At 42.7% G+C, this 22,100-nt stretch overlaps 1 pseudogene; it reads right to left on the reverse strand.

Moving 5' to 3' along the window:
- Positions 1 to 3,239: 3,239 nt before the first annotated feature.
- On the reverse strand, positions 3,240 to 5,169 carry LOC109910585 (annotated as a pseudogene).
- Positions 5,170 to 22,100: the final 16,931 nt, after the last annotated feature.

Raw genomic sequence — 22,100 nt, forward strand, 5'->3', positions numbered from 1 at the left:
CTCATAGTCACTTTCTCACTGCATCGTTGAGTTAATTTAACCCTTTATTGACTGCTCATATTCCTTCGACAAGGAATTTCCGTTGCAGTAAGGTTGCCCTTGTATATGGCCTTGTTTGGATCTGCCTGAGCAGGTTAGATTCACTCAGGATTCTTTAGAACTTGGCTGGGTTACCATAAGCTAAGACTAACTTCGCTGGATCTGTTTGAGAAAGCCTTGAAGTCTGTTGTACTATGGCACAGATTCCAAAACAAGCAGGAACTATACCTTTAAGACAGCTACAGGATATCACATCATGTTACATTCCTCACCTTCAGTCACCGTCTCTATGCAAAGGAGTCAGTGTCATCAGTCAATCATGGGTGCGATGTACACTAACATCAGCAAACAAAGTACCCAAAGGCAATGTGTTTATGTCTGTGATACCCTACCCTTGAAAATAGATATTGTTGTGACTAAACTGAAGATACTTGATTTGATTCATTTATTGTCATGTGTATTTTGTTACAAAATACAGTGAAAAGTGTTGTATCGTGTCACCACTCTCCACGCCATCGAAAACACAGAAAACTGGACCAAAATATAGAATATGAAGGCAGAAAAGTAAGGAAATAAAGACAAAGTGTTCAACATGGGCCATGGGCCTGATGGCCAGGCACGATTCCCCTATCCTGCACTAAGGTCACCTCTCTTCAGAGCCATCTTGTCTTCACTGACCCCCTTGCCACTATGAGTTCTCACTGGACCTTGCCAATGCAGATGCCACCGATTACTAGCTGGGTCTTGTACTGGGCCCAAACTTGCCTCTGCCACCTCCTCCCTAAATCAGCTCTGGACACAGGCGCTGCCGGGAACCCAAACCCGCCTGCACTGCAGCAACAATGAGTTGGTAGCAGGACAGCCTCATCGGTGCAGGAGCCGCTGGGAAACTCAACTCGGATGCCATCCCCACAATCGAGCTCTTCAACGAGAGGGTAAGCAAAACAAAACAGAACAAGAAATTAAAAATGAGAAAAGAGAGAAAATAAAGAAAAAAAAAGCAGGTGGAGCAGACGAGGCCTGGGCTCAGGAATCCTACTCCATTGCCATCTAATCAGACGTTTTCACAGCTTGCAGCTATGCAGGGTAGGAATGCTGCCATTATAACTGTCAGCACCAGCATTCCTAGGAGATTCCAGAGTATTAGCAACCTGCCAATGCCAATAATCCACAAGCTAAACTTATAAACTTACTGTACCATTTACAGACAAACCAGAGGGTATTCCTGTTGGCAGAACGCTGAAGAGAAAGCAGAGGTGGGTGAAGAGGAGGAAGGGGGCAAGGAGAGGAGGCGACAAGTACAAACTTCTGCTGCTTCAGGGGAAACAACTCTAAATCCAAGTCCCCATTCATTGAGAACACTACACCCTGCCTTCCCACAGTCACTGGCCTTTACATACCACGATGCTCAAATAAAAGCTGCTGCCCAACAAAACATTCGGAACCAAATTTACAAATTAAACCATGACATTGTACATGTAAGCATCAAGTATTCCTCCTTGTAGATTCCCTCCATTCCTGCTTTCTATGTTACTTTTCTGGTCCGTTGCTGATCCTAACAGGGACTGAAATAGGGATTTACAAATAGAAGCAAGGGGCACGGCTGAGATTAAGTGACTACCTTAACGACCAGTGAGCTGGAGGCAATCCAAGCCATGGTGACAGAATAGGTAACCTAGTCACTAGAAGGGTTTAAAATTGATGATGTGGAGATATTGAATGAGTTGACTTTTCGAGTTGATAAGGCACAGTGAGGCATCCAAGTACATGAAGGAAGTGAGATTGGAAACTGCAGAGCTGCTGCCAATTACCTTACAGTCTTCCCTAGATTCAGGGTGGTGCTGGGGGACTGGAGAATCATGCCCTCATTCAAAAGGTAAGCATGGAATTTATAGACCAGTCGGTTTAAATTTGATGGAGGGTAAACTGCGAGCGACCATTATTTGGACCAGAATTAATAGTCACGTGGAAAAAACTCATGAAAACCAGCATGGATCCCATGACGGAAAAGTCTTCCTGACTCACTTGTTTTGTTTTTGGTGAGTTAACAGAAAGGGCAAATGTGGGTGAACATGAAAATGCCAGGAGGCATTTCACACAATAGATTTGTGAGGGAAGTTACAGATTGTGGAATTAAAAAGGATCGGTAGCGACGTGGATATAAAATTTGCTGAGGTTTAGGAAACAGAGACTGATGGTTAATGGGTATTTTCACGCTAGAGAAAGGTTTGGAGAGGAGTTTCCCAGGCATCAGACTCTTGCTTTTCTCGATGCATATATAAAATAATCTAAATCTTGGTTCTCGGGAGATAATTTCAAAGTTTGCAGATGACACAAAACTTTGGAGCATTTATCTGTGAGGACTGTACAGAATTCCAAAGGGATGTAGACAAGCTGGTGGAGTGGGGAGATAGATGAAGTTCATGCAAAGTAGTGTGAGGTGATCCAGTTTGGTACAAAGTACAGTGTAAAATATAGGATCTGCTGAGACTTTTCCAGCAATTTCTGTTTTTGTTTCTGATTTTCAATATCCACAGTTCTTTGGCTTTTGTTTTACAAGAATCGTAGATGGACTTCATGCATTCAGTTATGAGGAGAAATTGCGCAAATTAGGCCTCCTTTCTCCAAAAGTTAGAAGGTTAAGAGGTGATCTGATTGAAATCTTCAAGGTATTAACAGGAAAAGAGAATGTAGATAAAGATAAACTACTTCGACTGGTTGAGAATTCTAGAACCAGGGGACATAGCCTAGAAGTTAGTGTCAGACCATTCAGGAGAGATGTTAGGAAGCACTTCTACACACAAGGGGTGGTAGAGGTTTGGCACTCTCTTCCAGATTCAGCAGTGGATGCTGGATCTGTTGTTAGTTTCAACTCTGAGATAGATACATTTTTGTTAGGTGAAAGTATTAAGGAATATGGGCCAAAGGCAGGTATATGGAGTTAGGGGTAGTAGGAACTGCAGATGCTGGAGAATCTGAGATAATCAAGTGTAGAGCTGGATGAACACAGCAAGCCAAGCAGCATCAGAGGAGCAGGAAAGCTGACGTTTCGGGTCTAGACCCTTCTTCAGAAAATTAGGCAGTTAAGCATCAGATCAGCCATGACCTCACTCAAGGGCGGATTGGCTTAATGGCCTGAGGCCTACTCCTTCTCCTGTGTTCCTACGTCCACTTCAAATCACCTCATTGGCTGTAAAGTGCTATGGATAACTAGATACTGCAGAAAAAGTTCTTTCTTTCTTCTGGACTCCAAGGGTTCATAACATAACAAATTGTATTCCCAGAGCAAAAGGTCTCCTTGATCATCTACAGACCTGAGCGTTACTATGGTTACTGCTGGCTGTACACAAGCTGTTACGAGCGTGATGATGAACAGGAATATCAGGAAAGGGATCAGTGTATTGCATGTCCGTTCACACTCGCCAGACACAACATTCTCATTCAAATATGCTTTCTCAATAACCAATGAAAGCTGATTCCTCTGACTGACTGTACAGGGCGTTATCACCTGACGTCTTTGAACACAGGCACAGTCAGTGCTACTCTTCGTCCGTGTGCTTTCATTGATAAAATTTGACCAATCAGCCAAGTAAAGTCTGAAGTACGTGATCCCATCTGATCCACTGTCTCTTACTCATGGATTCTGCACACACAGTTAACGTTGCAGTCTCCTGTTAGATTTCTGTGAGCCATTGCAAGTGAAAGACCTGTGGTGTATGTAACATTGTAGACTCGCTCGCCAAGCCGGTGTGTTTGGTTGTAGACGTTTTGTCACCCTGCTCGGTAACATCGTCAGTGCACCTCCGGTGAAGCGTCGGTGTTCTGTGTTATTTACATGCCCGGTTTGCTGGGGTGGTTGGCATCACTTCCAGTTCCGTTTTTCAGTGGTTTGCTGTCCCGCTTGTTTTACAAACCACTGAAAAACAGAACTGGAAGTGATGCCAACCACCCCAGCAAACCGGGCATGTAAATAACACAGAACACCGACGCTTTACCAGAGGTGCACTGACGATGTTACCGAGCGGGGTGACGAAACATCTACAACCAAACACACCAGCTCGGCGAGCGAGTCTACAACCTCATCCACAACCTGAGCTACAAATCTTCTCAAAAACTTTAAACACGTATGGTATGTTAATGCCCTCAAGGTTAATGCTTTCACAGCCAACGGCGTGGAAAAGCACAATAAAGAAACCCCACCGCAGATCATAGCAAGGTTTGCTGATTCTCAGGCACCAAGCTTGAGCTATAGAGTATCATAGAGTCATATGGCACAGAAATAGACCATTCGGTCAACCAGTCCATGCTGAACATAATCCCAAACTAAATTAATCCCACCTGCCTGCTCCTGGCCCATATCCGTCCAAACCTTTCCTATTTGTGTACTTATCCAAACATCTTTTAAATATTGTTTCTAATGATATAGCTGCTCAGGATAATGCCAAAACCAAACCTGGGCACAATGTTCACCCCAGTATAAATGTTTGCACTTACTGAGATTCAATGAACTTGGAAATGAAGGTAATAAAAGCAGTGACTTGTGTGGTGTATGACAAACTCACAAACATCAGTCTCATGTTGCTCAAGATCCTAACAGCATCTTTGGGAATGTCCTTAATGTCCCTTCCAAGAGCCATCGAGGAAGCCACAGTACTTTTCAAGGTTCTCTGCTGTCGCATGTCTCTTACATCATCTCGTCATCATCATTTAAATCACCCGAGTCCATTTTCTTTCTCTTCTCCTGTTGAAGTTGTAGTTTTGTTGGGGAAAGTGAGCATTGACACTATAACTAAGCATGGCAATTGTACAAAGCAAGAAATCCACTCCACCAATTTCCAATAAAGTGTGGGTCACTCTGGTCAACCTGAACCAAGGTCCTGGGCTCTGTATGGAACCCAATCAATACTTCCCCTAGAAGATATCTTGCTGCGGGGCTTAATGCTCCCACAACGTACCTGACGTATAAAGATGCATTCTCTGCTTTCACGTTATCGCCCCCAGGTAAGTGGCCAATGGGGTGTAATTGGGGCTCGAGCCCAGATCTATGAGGAACTGAGCACAGATGATAAGGGCCATGTGGTGGTGATGGCTGGTAGAGTCCTTAGGGACACAGCCCGGGGCCCTACCCATGACAATCCAGCCGGTCCTACTACCTTTGATATATGTTACGTGGACTAGTATAAAGCAAATCACAAAACAACTTCAAAGTCTGTCTTATTAGAAGAGTAAATGATAATTAGCCCTCTTGTTATGCGTGCTTAAGATTTGTAGTCAGCCTTGTTTACATTCCTATAAGAATGCCATGAAACTAAAGTAAATTTATTGCTTTCATAAATGTAATTCCGGTTACATTTTTTCCACTTTTTGTAATACGTGTACATTGAAGGTTATTAGGGCTTACTCAACCTGATACTGACTCTTACAAAGCTGTAAACTGATGCTCTCAAGTGCAATGATGCACTTGACCTGTGAGGGCAAATATATTTTCTCTAATGCTATGTAGCCCAGTTACCGGTTATAGCTTTATTAATCAAACGATAACCTCTTCAATCAGAAGGTCACAAATCCAGGTCTCCCTGCGGAGATGTAAGCATATACGTGAGACTGATAGAGTGCTGCACTGACACAGGTGCTATGTTTTGGATGAGACATTAAATTGAGAAACCATCCATTTCTCATGTAGACATGAAATATTGTAAGGCATTGTTTGAATACGTGCAGGATGTGCTGACAAATGAAAGGTATGGTAAGGTCAGCACAGCCTAACTCGCTCATTAGAGAGACGCAACTGGTGGTGGTTTAATCTGAGGGTCACCGCAGCTGAGGTGAGGGGGAGGGGTTTAAAATGAGAAGGAGGGACTTTCCTGGCAGCCTCAGCAGTGCAGGAATTAAACCCATGCAGTTAGCATCACTCTACATCACAAAGCAGCCATCCAGCGAACTGAGCTACCCAATTGCCTCACCCAACAGCTCTAAAAAACAGATGGTGTGATTTATCCATTCACTATTGATGTCCGAGTGAGTATCTTAGGTGGCAACTCACACACTACCATCCACCACTGGACAAGCCCAAAATATCACGTGCCAATCAGCTCATTAAAAGCTGAAAGGCACATTTCCTCATTGCCAATCATGCCAGAAGTTGCTGGCCAATCAGAGGAAATCACCCGATCTGGGAGACAGGTCACCCTGGTTTCCTAGTCAGAAAACTACCCTCCTTTCACACCCAATGGGGAAAGCAGGAAATCAGAGAGATGGCGATTTGAGGCCCTTAAGGGGCCATTGAGCGACCACTTAATGGACAGCAGGTTGGGAATGTTGCCCACAACTTAATTAGGAGGCAATGGGGAGGCAATGGCCTAGTGGTATTATCACTGGACTGTTAATCTAGAGACCCAGATAACATTTTGGGGACCCGCGTTCGAATCCTGCCACAGCAGATGGTGGAATTTGAATTCAATAAAATATCTGGAATTAAGAATCTAATGGTGACCGTGAATCCATTGTCAATTGGATTAATGCCCTTTAGGGAAGGAAACTGCCATCCTTACCTGGTCTGGTCTACATGTGACTCCAGACCCACAGCAATGTGGTTGACTCTGGATGGGCAATAAATGCTGCCTAGCCAACAATGTCCTCATCCTGTTAATGAAATAAAGGAACATGATGAGAAGGGGTTGGGTTATTCACCAGGACCAACTCACCCTAATATATCCCCTTGTTGTCACCTGTCTCCCACCATCACAGAGAATACAATTCTCCCAGTTAAGTTATTGCTGTTGTTCGAACTTGCAGTGTTCATACTGGCTGCCATATTACCCTACTTTACAACAGTGACTAAACCTCGTTGGTCTTGAATGGGGCATCTCACTCATGTGGGGAGATGATAGCCTAGTGGTATTATCGCTAGGCTATCAATTCATAGACTCAGGTAATATTCTGGGCACATGAGTTCAAATTGTACAATGGTAAATAGTTGATTGTGAATTCAAGAAAAACCTGGAATTAGAAACCTAATGATGACCACGGGATTGTTATCAGTTACCCAGTTAGGGCACTGATAGAGTCATACAGCATAGAAGCAGACCTTTCGGTCCAACTTATCCGCGCCGACCAGACATCTCAATCTGACCTAGTCCCATTTGTCAGCATTAGGCCCATATCCCTCTAAACCGTTCCTATTTATGTACCCATCCAGATATCTTTTAAATGTTGTAATTGTACCAGACTCCACCACTTCCCCGGCAGCTCATTCCATACACGCACCACTCTCTGCATGAAAACGTTACCACTCAAGACTCTTTTAAATCTTTCCCCTCTCACCTTAAACCTATGCCTTCTAGTTTTGGACTCCCCTACCCCAGGAAAAAGACCTTGGCTATTCACCCTATTCAAGCGCCTCATGATTTTAAAAACCTCTATAAGGTCACCCCTCAGCCTCTGATGCTCCAGGGAAAATACCTCCAGCCTATCCAGCCTCCCCGTATAGCTCAAACCCTACAACCCTGGCAACATCCTTGTAAATCTTTTTTGAACCCTTTCTAGTTTAACAACATCCTTCCTATAGAAGGGCTACCAGAATTGTACTCAGTAATCCAAAAGTGGCGTCACCAGTGTCCTGTACACGACATCCCAACTTTTACACTCAAATGTTATGACCAATGAAGGCAAGTAAGGTAAATGCCTTCTTCACCACCCTGTCTACCTGCGACTCCACTTTCAAGGGACTATGCACCTGTACTTGAACTCACCTACCAAACCCAAGAAGAGAACAATGCTCAAACTGTGCGCGACCCACTGCCAGTGGTTTTGTTACGCAGTTTGAAATCTATCTTCCTTATACCCAACACCCCACCCCCTTGCATCCTCTGCTTCCACTCTCAGCCACTTTCTCCATAATTCCCTTCCCATCCGTTTATCTTGTGCTTGACACAAACCATTGCATCCCGCTCCATTGACCAGGTCTCCAAGCCTTTTTTCTCCCTCTGCCACTCTGGCCAATGTTTGGCAAGGCTGGTAGAGGCCAGGAAGAGAAGGAGACTGACCAATCTTTTTCTCATCCCTCACTTTCTACATTTATTTCTGTATCTAAGACCAAGGAGATAAATAGGCTTCAGGTTTATATATTTAGTTGTAAAATGGAAACCGAACATTGGGTTTGGATTGTAAGACTCTTCAGCATCTGAGTAACTGATAGTTCCTGAGCTGCTTGCATCAGCTTGAACCATTGGTTTTCTATTGGCCACTTCATCAGACCAATCAAAATCTTTGACTGGCAGCCAATCTGACTTCAAGTCCAAATCAGCTGACAGAAAGCCTTCTGTGGTTGCAGTGCACTGCTTCCAACTTTAAGCGGGAGTTGTTGCTGGTAGTTGTCAGACTGCTGGCACAAAGTTTGCAGTCGGTTAAAGTTTTGTTAATTGTGACCATGACATCTGGCGAAAGCTGTTATCCCATCCTTCAACCATGCCCACCAGCCTGTGAGAAGTGTGTGGGATAAATTAGTTGCAGCCTTAAGTCAGAGACAACTTGCTCCCACTGTAATGAAGGCAGACTGTGCAGTGCACCTGGCCTCCATTCTGAGCAGTCTGATTAAAATGAATGGTCCTGTGAGATCAGAATTGGAGTATTAATTGTTGCTTTGTCATGCAGGGCTGCATTTAAACTTTGTGTTATAAAATGAGATTGGTATCTCATTATTCAAAGCTTTTTTAGATCATAGAATCCCTACAGAGTGGAAGTGGGCCATTTGACCCATCAAGTCCACACTGTGCCTCCGAAGAGAATCCCACTCAGACTCACCCCTCTACCTTATTCCTGTAACCCTGCATTTCCCACGTTTAATCCACCTAGCCTGCACATCCCTGGACACTATGGGTAATTTAGCATAGCCAATCCACCTAACCTGCATGTCTTTGGACTGTGGGAGGAAAACAGAGGAAACCTGCACAGACCACAGGGAGAATGTGCAAACTCCACACAGACAGTTGCCCAAGGGTGGAATGGAACTTGGGCCCCTGGTGCTGTGAGGTAGCAGTGCTAGCTATGCCAGATATGAAGACATTGGCCCTGTTACAAAAGTTGAGGTTTTTGTTAACTCTTCGAAGGCCAATATAATGTAACATATTAATTTATTCACCGTGCTCTAAACCTTACTTGTTACTTGTGTAAAATTGTCAAGGCAAAGTGATTCCTCAAAGCCATTCACCAACGTAGACTGGAAATCTATTGGTGTCCCTTCACTCTTGTTGGGTCAATTTCCTGGCATTCTCTCTCAAACCTGAGGGTGTGCCTACGCTAAATGGATTGTAGTAGGTCAGAAGGCAGCTCACTGCCACCTTGTCCGGGGGCAATTAGGGACGGACAATAAATGCTGGCCCAGCCAGCGACGCACCAATGAATAAAAAGAAAATGGCTTCCTCTCCTGCAATGTGACTATGCTGGATTTAGATTTACGAAGTCTGTGTATCATTTATTTATAAATGTTTAACTGCTCAGCAATCATATTGTAAATATGGATCTCCAGCAGTTTAAAACAAATCAACTGCTGAAAGACTTTCCATTTACATAGAGTTGCATTGTGTTTCTGCAGAAACATTTCAAAACATTTTGCTTGTAAATAGGTACATTGAAAAGCAGTGACTGTTCTCTCTGAAAATGGGGCAGCCATTTTGTGTACAGTGCCCACCCACAAAAGTGTGATGAGGTGATGGCATCCACTCGGGTAGTCATTTAAAAATCCAAGTTTCATCCTTTCCTGTGGCCTCCAGATATTAGATATGTGTCTCTGAATCATAGAATCCCAACAGTGCAGAAGCAGGCCATTCAGCCCAAACAGACCCACTGAAGAGCATTCCCCCCACCCCCCAACCCTCATAGCTAATCCACCTAGCCTTCACATCCCTGGACTGTGGGAGGAAATTGAAGCACCCAGAGGAAACCCATGCAGATAGGGAGAGAATGTGCAAATTCCACACAGACAGTCACCCAAGGGTGGAATTGAACCTAGCACCCTGGTGCTCTGAGGCAGCAGTGCTAACCACTGAGCCACTGAAATGCTGCCTTCAAGGCAGGAATCAGATAGAATTCTGCCTGAAACCAAAGATCACCTTAAAATGAAGGCTGGTACACCAGGTTCATTGAAACTACATGGAACAGATTCTCTTTCTCTTCATCCCTCACCATTAGTTCCCTCCTTGTCCTCAATTTATGTGTTTTGGTTGGAAATTTATATGCTTAAATTTATATAGAAATTACAGCTCAAACAGGCCACTTGATTTGACTGGTCCATGTTTATGCTTCATGCAATCCACTCTCGGTCTACTTCATCTCACCTTATCAGCACATCTTTCATCTACTTATCAAAGCTTTCTCTTAGATACTATGTTATTCACCTCAGCTATTTCATGAGGCAGCGAGTTCTTCCTGCAGTCTCTGGTAAATGAGATTTCTTCTGAAAATTCCCTGTTGGGTTTAGATTAACTCAACCAGTGGATGTGCTGTTCATGAAACGAAAAAGAAAATTGATGCCCATTCTCCTGTTATAGTGCGAAGAAATGAAAACCCTGTTGGCAGGCAAGGATTTTAAAAGACCAGACTAGTGAGGAGTTGATTGCTTCTTTTCTGTTTCTCACACTCAATTAGGACTATAGGAAGAGACCATTCAGCCCAACATACTAATTCTAGATTGGAATGATACAGAACGAAACCCAACAGGTACCAAGCCTGAAAACAATATCCAATGTGCCTTTCCAAAATCTACAGATAGGGAACATGTTTGTACATGTTGGCAATTATAGTTGGCAATTCAGTTTTTGGCTCATCATGTCCCTTTCCTGAATAATGAATTGATCAATAGTTCTGCTTTGTCTACCTTCTTTATCATCTGTCACTTAACACATGTCTTAGGCATTTTCTGTTGTCTGCTGTTAGAATTCTAGCCTGATTGTTAATAAGAATATTGAACAAACACTCACTCCAAAGTGTTTAAGACACTATGGTTCATGTGGATCAATGCTTAGACCTTATAGTATTGTGTTCCATTGACAATCCAACATCCTTCAATCATGTTTCCATTATTTTGTTGTACTGTTAAGTGGGAGAAAAAATGTTATTAGTTCAGGCATTCAGGAAAGATTTTGCTCTGAGCTGCAAAGATTTGCAATTGATCGGTCCATTGTGTTTGAAAGAAAATATACTTTTCGACATGTACACGCACACGCACACACAAATACACACATGTTCACACACGTACACAGACACACACACGTGCACACACACACACACAAAAACTCACACACACTCTCACACAGATCCTCTCTCATACACAGTCTCTCAAGCATGCGCGTGCACACGCATGCACACACACACGCACACACACACATGCACTCTCACACAGATCCTCTCTCATACACATAGTCTCTCAAGTGCGCGCACACACACGCACCCACGCACACACACACGCACACATGCACACGCACACGCACATACACGCATGCGTGCGTGCACACACACACACACACACACACACACACAGTTGTAATGCTGCACATAATTCACCACCCACTCTAATACAAACACACAGAAAGTTCTGACAGAGGGTCACTTGACTTGAAATGTTAACTGTGTTTTCTCTCTACAAATGCTGACAGACCTGCTGAGTTTCTCAAGCACTCTCTGCTTTTGTTTTGGCTCCTACTCTATTCTATTCACTTCAGCTAATCCTTTATCTCTCAATCCCTGTATCACTCCACGTGTTTTTCTAGTTACCCCTAAAACGCACTGATGCTATAGGGAAGTGAGTTCCTTATTATCACCGGACATAACATCACCTGACACTTCACTGATGATGTTAGTGAACATTATCATGAAGGTGGATAACAAAGTGTGGTGAGTTTGCTGCATTGATGAAGGTGCTGCTTGTTTGCCTGTTCTGGTGAATATTCAAAACTCGAAGGTGCTGCTTGAAGAAAAGCCTGATGTATTGGATAGTGCATATACACCTCCCTCACCAAAAACTCCAAGCATCCATGGCTTAGTTATAGAGGACAGAGGGGAGTGGTGGAAGGTGTTTTTCTGACTGATGATCCATGAACAGTGGTGTTCCGCATGGATCAGTGCTGGGACCCCTGTTGTTTGTCATGTATATAAATGAGTTGGAGGATAATATTGGTGGCCTGGTTAGTAAGTTTATGGATGACACAAGCATTGGGGGAGCTGTGAATAATGAAGAGGATTACCAGAGGATACAGCAGGATATAGATAGGCTGGAGACTAGAGCAGAGAAATGGCACGTCGAGTTTAATCTGGACAAATGCAAGGTGCTGCATTTTGGAAGAGATAATGCAGGAGGGAAGTAAACAGTAAATGGCAGAACCCTTAGTAACAACAACATACAGAGGGATCTAGGCATACAGGTCCACAGTTCCCTTAAAGTGGCATCACAAATGGATAAGGTGGGTCAAGAAGGCATACAGCATGCTCGCCTTCATCAATCGGGGTACAGACTAAAAAAGTTAGCAAGTCATGTTGCAGCTGTGTAGAATTTTGGTATGGCCACATTAGGAATATTGATTTGATTTGATTTATTGTGGTCACGTGTACCTAAGTACAGTGAAAAGCTTTGTTTGTGAGCAGTACAGGCAGATCATAGCAAGCAAGGACACACAGATCATAGGATGCTTAGACAAAGTGAGGCATACAGGTCAACATTAACAAGATCAGCATTATTTGAAGTTAGAAAAGTCCATTCATCATTCCAATAACAGCAGGGAAGAAGCTGTTCCTGAACCTGCTGGTGTGTGTGTGTTCAAGCTTCTGTATCTTCTACCTGATGGAAGAGGTTGTAGGAGATCATTATCAGGGTGCGAGGGGTCTGTGATGATGTTGGCAGCTTTCTGTGGCAGTGAGCTGTGTAAATGGAGTCCATGGATGGAAGGTTGGCTTTCGTGATGGTCTGGGCTGTGCACACCAACTTCTGTAGTCTTTTTTTAAACATCCTGGGCAGAACAGTTGCCATACCAGGCCATTATGCACCCGGACAGTATGTTTTCAATGCTGCATCTGTAGAAGTTGGTGAGGGACCTTATGTTCATGACAAATTTCCTGAGCCGCCTGAGGAAGAAGAGGTGTTGTTGTGCCTTCTTGACTGTCATTTCTACGTGGGAAGTCCAGCACAGGTTATCATCACTGCAAGGAACGCTTCCAACCCTCTCAATCTCAGTTCCGTTGAAGTAGATGGGGGTGTGTTCCTCCCTTTACTTTCTGAAGTCTTTTACTTTACCAGCATTGAGGGAGATGTTGTTATCATTGGACCATGACACCAAGCCTTCGATCTCCTTCCTGTGTTCTGACTCATTGTTGTTAGACATCCGTCCTACTATGGTGGTGTCGTCAGCAAATTTGTAGATGGCACTCATTCAGAATTTGGCAACATCGTCGTGGGTGTACAGGGAGTACAGTAGCGAGCTGAGGACACCTCCTTGGGGGGCTCAGTGTTGAGTGTTATTGTGGAGGAAGTGCAGTTACCTATCCTCACTGATTGCGGTCTAAGAGTCAGAAAGCTGAGGATCCAGTTGCAGAGGGCAGGGCCGAGACCTAGGTCTTGGAGTTTTGAGATCAGCCTGGGGGTAATGGTGTTGAAGGTGGAGCTGCAATCCATGAGTAGGAGTAGTACACAGTTCTGTTTGTCACACTACAAGAAGGATGTGGATGCTTTGAGGAAGGTACAGAAATAGTTTACCAAGATGTTACCTGATTTGGAGGGTATTAGTTATGAGGAGTGATTGGACAAACTTGGTTTGTTTTCACTTGATCATTGAAGGATGAGAGGCAACCTGATAGTAGTTTACAAAATTATGAGAGACATGTCCACAGATAGACAATGTAGAAATGTCATTTACAAGAGAATGTAGGTTTAATGTAAAAGGGAGTAGGTTTAAAAGAGTCATGAGAGGCAAGGTTTTTACACAGAGGGTGGTAAGTGCCTGGAATGTGCTGCAGAGGAGGTTCTGGAAGCAGATACAATAGCAACATTTAAGAGGCATCATGGCAGACGTATGAATAGGTAGTGAATAGAGGGATTCAGACTGCGTAGAGGAAAAAGGTTTTTAGTTTCAAAAGGCATCATGTGTGGGCGCAGACTTGGTGGGCCGAAGGGCCTGTTCATGTGCTATACTGTTCTTTATTAGTTCTTTCTCCTGTTCTTTAACCCCTTTACAGTACTGTATTGAGGCTACAAATCATTTCATGTGAGTACATTATTGTGATGTAGGGGATGCAATGTAAGCACAGTGCTGAGTTGGCTGGATGGCTTCTTTACAAAGCAGAGTGACGCTAGCAGTTCTCATTGGCTAAGGTCACCATAAAGGTCTTACCTTCTCAACCTCACCCCTTGCCTGAGGTACGGTGACCCTCAGGTTAAACTCACCACCAGGTGTCTCTCACTCTCTCTCTATTGAGAAGGTGAGACAATGGTGATCTTACATTTTTATCACAAATAAAATATTCAGCTATTGCTCTGGCTAAAATCAGATGCCATAAATGTTTGAGTCCCTGTCTCAATGAGTAGGCACTGTGTAATCTGCTATTAAAAGGGGCCATGGTCAGTAGACTTGGAAGTGTGCAGTTGCTATGGTCTGCTAGTTGTCAAAAATCAAGGGTAGAAAAATATAAGGATTTTTTTCACAAACATGCATAAAGATAAAATATTAAATATTATAGCTTTGAAAAGTATGATAACAAAAGTTCAGAGTCATTATGTTTCTGTTAGAGTGAAAGGTAAGGCTAGTAAGATTAGAGAACAATGGATGAATAAAGATATTGTAGTTCTAACCAAGACTAAAAAGTAATCAGATATTAGGTATAAACAACTGGGTATAAATAGTGTAGGGGCATTCTTAAGAAAGAGATCAGGAAGACAAAGAAAGGATATAAGATAGTCTTGACAAATAAGGTTAAGGATAATCCAAAGAGACCCCACAAGTGCATTCCAAGCAAGAGAGCGACTAGAAAGAGAGAGTAGGGTCACTTAAAGATCAAAGAGATCATCTTTATGTTGAACCTCATGATATGAGACAGATACTAAATGAATATTTTGTGTCAGTTTTTACTGTTGAGAAAGAAATGGAGGCTAGAGAACTCAGGGAAATAAATATTGATGTTTTGAAAACAGTTCACATTACAGAAGAGGATGCACTGGAAGTCTTAGAAAATATAAAGGTAGATAAATCTCCACAACCTGATCTAGTGTATTCCAGGACTTTGTGGGAAGTTGGGGAAGAAATTACGGGGCCCATAGCAGAAATATTTCTATCATCTGCAACCACAGGTGAGGTGCTGGGTGAATAGAGAGTGGCTAATGTTGTGCCTTTGTTTAAAAAAGGGATGTAAGGAGAGGTCTGGGAACTATAGGCCCATGAGTCTGACTTTGGTGGTGGGTAAATTGTTGGAAGTGATTCTGATAGATAGAATTTATTTACATTTGTATGCTTTAGAGATAATCAGCTTGGTTTTGAGCAAGGGAAATTGTGTCTCCCAAACTTGATTGAGTTTTTTGAGAAAGTAACCAAGAAGATTGATGAGGGCAGAGCCATAGACCTGGGGGTTCAGGTACGTAATTCTTTGAAGTTTGTGTCGCATAAAGATTGGGGGGTTAAGGTGGCATTTCGCATGCTTGCCTTCATTACGTAGACCTTTGAATATAGAAGCTGGGACATTATGTTGAGGTTGTACAGGACGTTAGTGAAGCCTCTTCTGGAGTACTGTGTCGAGTTCTTGTCAACATGTTTTAGGAAGGATATTATCAAGCTGGAGAGGGCTCAGAAGAGATTTACCAGGATGTGGCCAAGAATGGAGGGTTTGTGTTTTGGGGAGAGGCTAGATAGGCTGGGACATTTTCACTGGATCATAAAAAGTTCAGAGGTTCCTTACAGAGGTTTTTAAAATCATGAGGGGCATAGATAAGATGAATGGCAGGTGTCTTTTCCCTACAGTGGGGGATTTCAAGACTAGGAGGCATATTTTTAAGGTGAGAGGAGAAAGATTTAAAAAAGACATGGGGGCAATTTTTTTTACACAGAGGTTGGTTTGTGCATGGAATGAACCTCCAGAGGAAACGGTGAATATGGGTACAGTTATGTTTAAAAGATAGTTAAATAAATACATGAATAAGAAATGTTTGAAGGGATATGGGACAAGCATAGGCAGGTGGGACTAGTTTAGTTTAGAATTATGGACTGGACATGGCATGGACTGGTTGGACCAATAGGTCTGTTTCTGTGCTGCATGACTCTCTAACTCTATGACTCTAAGGGTTTGAAAGCCAACGCTTCAACAGCAGATTCCAAACCCGTGACCTCCCACTAGCAGGAACACCAAAGGCATCAGCTATATGGTGTAGGGTTCCAGATTGCAATCAGTAATTTGCTGATTTGAGGTGGTTCAAATCACCACCTGATCCCTGGTTCTAGACACTGGACTTATTTAGGAAATGTGAAATGAAGAAGGCAGTAGACAGGGGCAAAAGAATCTCTGTGTTTATTTACAATACAAAATGTACGTATAGTACAAGAAATAAAGGTAAATGCAATAAACATGGAAATTAACACAATCAATTATCCACAGGGCAGTAAGACTATTAAATACACTATTAGCCAGATTAAAGACTATTAGAACTTTAAACAAGGGTTTTAATCACAGAAACTTTAATCAGTCTTCCAAACCTTGCAGTTCCATGCACTGTCATTGCCCGCCTTCCCCTCCCTGCTGGATAGGTCAGAAACTTTGGGGTCTCTGGAGTTTCAGCTCACCACTGGGAAAAACACAGTTTTAAAGTGCATCTGGTAGCTGCGGTTCTTGCTGTTGGTTCTCTTGGATCGGAGCAGGCCTGTGTCTGGAAACTCTAGTTCGGATAGTGCCTGGTTGGCTTCAAACCTCTTGGGGATGTCCTTTGTTCCGATGATGCTCTTGGTTTGGCATCCCGATTCAGCTTCTCTGTTCGACCTCGGTTGTTCATGGTTCTGAAGCTAGTTTTTAAAAAAAATGAAAAAACTGCGAATGTTGTAAATCAGGAACAAAAACAGAAGTTGCTGGAAAAGCTCAATAAATTCGGCAGCATCTCTGAAGAAAAATCAGAGTTAACATTTACGGTCCAGTGACCCTTCCTCAGAACAGAAGCTGCTTGTTGGGGCTGGAAGCCTGTTGGGAAGCTGTTTTCTGCGGAAGCTTGTTGTTGAAAAAGCTCTCCGCTCAAGTCATTTCAGAGCTAGCAGTTATACAGATTGTACTAGCTTCAAAATCTCCCCACCCCCGACCTCATCCCATGACCAACCCTCCCTCTCATCCCCGCCTCCTTGACCTGTCGTCTTCTCTCCCACCTATCTGCTCCTCCCATCTCACTGACCAATCCCCACCACTGCCTACCTGCACTCACCTATCATCATCTCACCTACCTTCCCCAGCCCCACCCCTCCTCTGTCTATTCATTTCAGAGTCCTCTACCCCCTCCCCCATTTCTGAAGAAGGGTTCCGACCCAAAACGTCAGCTTTTCTGTTCCTCTGATGCTGCCTGGCCTGCTGTGTTCCTCCAGCTCCACAGTGTTATCTTAGACTCCAGCATCGGTAGTGCTTACTATCTCTGATTGAGTTATACAGACTGTGTGCCCTGTTATGTCCCTTCAAATCTGTGTTGTCCATTGTGTTTCTCGTGTTTCCTCCAGAATTCAGTTTGCCTTCTCAAGAGTTAAGAGTATGCGTAAAAGGATTTTGATTGAAGTTGAATGTTCGGTATCTGTGTAGGCTGTGCTGTTCTAGCCTGAGGTGTAAAAGTCAGTTTCAGTGTAGAGTGTTAGGTTTGGTTGATTGTTCTTTTAGAGTGGAGGTGTAAATTGGAATTCCAGGCTGAACAATAGTCCCAGACTGAAATCATTTTGTTTGTTGGAGTCTGAGCTCAGGATTTTGTCCAGTATTTTAGATGCTAGAAAAATCCAGCGTCTTGTGCAGTGTTTTAGATGATGGGGATTTTTGATCAATCCTACAATGGGAGTGCAGCCACCTGTAACCACAACATCCTGATGCAGAACGATATTTTAGCTCCTTCACTGTCACTGGGTCACCCTTCATAAACAGCACTCAGGGCGTCTCTATAGCACGTGGACTCCAGTGTTTTTAAGATAGCTCGTGCCACTTTCTCATTGGGTGTTAGCAATGTGCAATAAATGATGGCATAGCCAGTGACATCAACAACCTTTGAAAGAATGAAAAGAATGCCCATCCAAATGTCAACATTTCAAATATTTCATAACTACTTATTTCATGAATACCAAGTAGCCTTAATTAGGTCAGACTTGCAAATGAAATTGTAATCTCATTAATTGTGAAAACTATAACAATCGCATTAGCAACAAAAACAAATGAGTTTTGAGGAAGGGTCACCGGACCCAAAACATTAACTCTGATGTTGTTCTTCACAGATGCTGCCAGACCTGCTGAGCATTTCCAGCATCTTCTGTTTTTGTTCCTGATTTACAGCATCCGCAGTTCTTTTGGTTTTTAATCACAATAGCATGCTGGCAAATGGTACACAAGAGATGTAAAGTGGTAAGACTCATTAAATCATGAGGGATTGCACAGGACTCAAATTATGAAGACTTGCATACTGGCCCCCTTTAACCACTCCTTTAAATCTCTCATGGACCTTTGCAAAATGTCTTAATGGCACTTTTCAGGGTTTGGGACTTTAGAAACAGTATATTGCAGACCCTTCCCCTCCCCTTTGTTACCTCAGTCCCAGCAGTGACTTTTGTTAGGTTGGATATTGACCTAGTCAAATATCAAAATCCTGCTGCTGAGCCTAGTGATTGATTTATGGAGCTGTACTTTCATTCAAATAATGTGAATTGTTGAAGTTATTTACATTCCTGTAGATCAGAGCAATAATTATATGGAATGTTACAAACCTCAAAACAGTCTTTTGGTCCAGTAGTGTGTGCCATTGTTTCCACACAAGCCTCCTCCAATTACATTTTAAAGACTGTGTCTTTTTATTTTTCTATTTTTATGAATGTGGACTAAAATGAAAAAAAAGCTGTTTTAAAAGTCAAGGATTGTTGAAGGATTACTGCATGTTTTTGAAAGGAATAACCTGGCGCTCATTGTAAGCAGTGTTCACACAGCTGCTGGTTGAAGTAGGAGTAGGAGAAGGTGCAGATGAGCTGGAGACAAGGGTACAAATGGAGATTCAGTTAGCAACAGGTCGCTGATTGGTCTGTGGGCTAGTGACCAGTTATTGGTAATGAAAGCCTTAAACTGACAACATCTATGTAATTGATTCTCAGGTAGCTGAACAGCTCAGGGCTGTGGACAAGATAATGAGATACCTTCAGACCTCCACCAGGTCAGGAGCTCTCCCTGATTCTCTGCAGTAAAAAAACTTTAAGCCTGAAGAAAAGCAGTTCATTCTTCCTTTGGCAATTATTTGTAAACTGTGACTGCTAACTGATAAGTCAGATTTTTTTTTAAGTATGAACCAGCCGCCCTGTTCATCCTGCATGTCAGTGAAAGCATCTGGAGAAGCAAGACTGAGAACCCACGTTCTGATTGATATAAAAACCATCTCAGCAGATCCTGTGAACAGAGACTACTGAACACCTTTCCTAGTTTTCCCTCCATCTATAATACTCATGGTGTTTGCTTCCTGTCAGTGTATGTATGGAAGGAGAGTTTATAAAGAGGTTAGAGTTTTCACTAGTAGTCATACGCTGATGGTTCATAATTATTTACCTGTAGTTAGACTCTATTTATTTGCAATAAATAACAATTCTTGTTAAGTACAGAAACCTGATCTGTGCTTTCTGTAAACCTAGGTCTGAAAGACATGTGAATTGGTGAATTCTGCATACTTTCATTTTCTGAAGACTCCAGGAATAGCAGGGAGCATCCTGTATGTTGTTCCAATTTAAATCAATGTATTATGATATATGCCTGGGAGGGGTGGGACTCGAACTGGTCTTTCTGGCCCAGAGGTAGGACCATTACCACTGCACCACAAGACCCTTATCCTCTGGATCCTAATCATTATTCATCCCTCAATCAATGCCACCAAATTAAGACCATTTAATCATTAACACATCTCTGTTTGTGGGGACTTGCCATTTGTAAATTGATAGCAGTATTTTCTACAGTGTACCATGAGTTAAAATTCAAATATTGGCCTTTAAGTGCTTTGGGGTGTTTTGCCATCATGAAGGCACTTTGTAAATAAATATCCTTGTATGTTTATTTAAAAACAATATCCTGCAGATTCTGGAAGTCTGAAATAAGTATGGGAAATACTCAAAGGATTCTGATGTAAGGTCGTTGACCCGCAACATCAACTCTATTTCTCACTCCTGAAATCCAGCCCCTGACATTGTGGCTATGTGTTTCCAGACTTTACTGTGCGTCAATTATTGTGGTTAACAACCATAAGTCACTATACATATTGTTGAGGGGTTCTCGATTGAAGCATTAACCTGAATTTCCCCTTTACAAATGATAACATGATCTGTTCCATTTCCTCTGCATGGTTACAAGCATTATCGATGCAACAGCAATTTAATCTATTGCAATAGCTGAGGGTTAATAATGCGCCACAATTTTAGTCCACTATGAAATCTTGACATCTCAATGAAATAAACATAGAATTGTTTTGTCACCTTGCCCCCATTTTTGGAGTTACTGAAAAGCAAATTGCGCTGAATGGATAGCTATCTATACGATACAGTGAACTGTGCATGAGCCATTACAGAGAACTAAACAGTTTGGGTTTTGATTGGTTTAATTTGAATTGCAACTGAGAAAAGACCACTCAGTCTCACCAGATTGGCCTGTTGCTTTAGAACTTCATTAAGGACCCACACAAGCTATTTGTTTTATTTTCCTCCTGTCCTCCCACTAAGCTTGTACACTTGCACCATCTGAAACTGGGTTTCCATCTGTTTCCTTTATCACTGCTGCAGCAGAGTCACTGTTAAGTGGGAATATAGCCCATAAATTAATGTGCGTGTGTGTGAACAAACCAGGTTTAACTCATGGCTTTCCTAGTAAATATTCTTCTGGCTTGGCTTTCTTTTTGTTTTCAAATAAAAGTTTAAGTATTTCCTTTTCTAAAATGATGGAAGTGTTTCAAATGGGGCTGGGATGGTAAGGGTGGGGGCGATGGTGGTGGAACGGTGCAGAGGTCAGGGGCCAGAGGGAGGGAGTTCAGTCCATTGGGATGAAAGAGGGTGCCTCTAGGAGAATAAAATATCTAAAGATAGTAACCCAGGCACTGGCTGCTCAGCTCCTATGTTGCAATGTAATGTTCCTATAATCTTTAAACTCCTTTCTCCTTTACCCACATCTCCCATTTGATATTAGCAAGTAAATGCACAATAGTCCTACCAGACCATAGGGCTGCACTTTTGTTAAAAAGAGATAACTGGTGGTGGCTTAATCTGAGGGCAACTATACCACAGGCAAGGGGAGAGTTTGAGAAACAGAGTCCTTGATGGGAATTAAACCCACAGCACTGACATCAGTCTGTATTACAGACCAACTACCCAGCCAACTGAGCTAACCAAGCCCCATTTACTGTGTGATGTTGACATATTACCCACCTCAGCCTTGAGCCATGGAAATAAATTCCAACACTTCACAGCTATCTATATGGGAACATGTTGCTGTTCTCCACCACTCTAAATCTCATCCATTTTAATTTGATATCTATGACCCATCCTCGTGACCCTATAACTGCTGGAAATTCCTATATATCCTGAAGCATCTTGGTAGGTGCTCAGCCAGAATCCTTTTTGTTGGTATTAGCCCAAGTTACTGATACCACATGAGGAAGGATACCCACTCAATGTCTTAGGCAGAAGAGAGGCTCCTTCTTGATAAATAATAAATAGATTTATTACATATTATTTAACAGCTAGTGACATTACAGCTGAGATACATGACGGTCTATTGTGAGACATAGAACATCGAACAGTACAGCACAGTACAGGCCCTTCGGCCCATGATCTTGTGCCGACCTATTATCC

The sequence above is a fragment of the Rhincodon typus genome, chromosome 24 (assembly GCF_021869965.1).
Source record: "Rhincodon typus isolate 14 chromosome 24, sRhiTyp1.1, whole genome shotgun sequence".
Lineage (NCBI taxonomy): Eukaryota > Metazoa > Chordata > Chondrichthyes > Orectolobiformes > Rhincodontidae > Rhincodon > Rhincodon typus.